The 1,392-nt window shown below is 42.0% G+C and overlaps 1 non-coding gene across 1 annotated transcript; it reads right to left on the minus strand.

Annotated features, from left to right (window-relative positions):
* Positions 1-368: 368 nt before the first annotated feature.
* On the minus strand, positions 369-475 carry LOC126013138 (U6 spliceosomal RNA). Its single transcript, XR_007497468.1, has one exon. It is a non-coding gene; the product is annotated as a U6 spliceosomal RNA (small nuclear RNA).
* Positions 476-1,392: the final 917 nt, after the last annotated feature.

Consider the following 1,392-nt stretch of genomic DNA (forward strand, 5'->3'; position numbering starts at 1 on the left):
CAGGCACAGGGGACCATATGGGATGCCAGGATTCGAACCAACCACCTTAGGTCCTGGATCGGCTGCTTGCAAGGCAAATACTGCTGTGCTATCTCTCCGCCCCAATAAATATTCTTAAGTAAATGAATGAAGAATATACTTGTAAGTCTCCGTGAATTGTTTCTCACCAGCTCTTATTGCCTGGTTATTTGTGCTTACGTCTTTTCTCTCTTGTGATCTTGGACACTCATGGAAAGCAGAGATTGCATGTTCGCATCTATATACATCAATAGTGCCTTGTGCCAGAGGGGTGCTCACACTGTCATTTCTTGTCTTTTTTTTTAAATATGTATCAAAGACAAAAAAAAAGAAATGAAACAAAAAAAGAAAAAAATATGGAATGCTTCACGAATTTGTGTGTCATCCTTGCGTAGAAACCATGCTAGTCTTCTCTGTACTGTTCCAATTTTAATATATGTGCTGCCAAAGCAAGCACTCACACTGTCATTTCTAACAAGATGCAACTGAGATAATTCCTGTGTTTCAAAAATTCAATAGGAAAGGAAGATATTTTAGGGGCTAGAGAGATGGGACAGGGCTAAGCACTTTCCTTGCATGTGACTATCCCTAGTCCCTGGCACCACACTCTCTCCTGAGCACTGCAAGGAGCAGACCCTGAACAGAGAACTAAAGAGCAACCCACAGAATCAAAAAGTGTGGTGTAACTCCCCCAAGGATATTTTTATTGTATTTTTTTAGTTAAGTAAAAGTTTTATTTGAAAAAATGTAAAGAAGTTCAGAGAGAGAGAGAGAAGGTACACATCACATGTTGTGATTTGGGCAACAGAGATTGTATCAAAAGTATGTTTTATTTTAAAATATGTGATATGGGGTGTGGAGCGGTGATGCAAGTGGTGAGGCGTCTGCCTTGCACTTGCTAGCCTAGGACGGACCAGAGTTCAATCCCCTGGCATCCCATATGATCCTCCAAGCCAGGAGCGATTTCTGAGTGCATAGCCAGGAATAACCCCTGAGTGTCACTGGTTGTGGCCTAAAAAAAAAACATGTGATACAGGGGACATAAAGAGAGTACAGTGTGTAGGGCATTTGTCTTGCTTACGACTGGCCCTGTTTCAATACCTGACATCCCATATAGTTCCCATGCATCACTTGGAGTGATTCCTGAGTGTAGAGTCAGAAGTAAGCTCTAAGAACTGCTGTGTGTGGCCCCAAAAAAAGCAAAACAAATAATTGAATAAAGTTATGTGATACAGATTGTAACTTCACCCTGGATTTAGGTGTACCTATCTGAAACCCGCCCATTTCTGAGAGGGGTCTTGGGAACTGAATATTAGGTATGACCTTACCTGCAAGACCCCGCCCATTCCTGGGAGGGGTCTTGAAAAAGGTAGA

The sequence above is a fragment of the Suncus etruscus genome, chromosome 6 (assembly GCF_024139225.1).
Source record: "Suncus etruscus isolate mSunEtr1 chromosome 6, mSunEtr1.pri.cur, whole genome shotgun sequence".
NCBI classification, from domain to species: Eukaryota; Metazoa; Chordata; class Mammalia; order Eulipotyphla; family Soricidae; genus Suncus; species Suncus etruscus.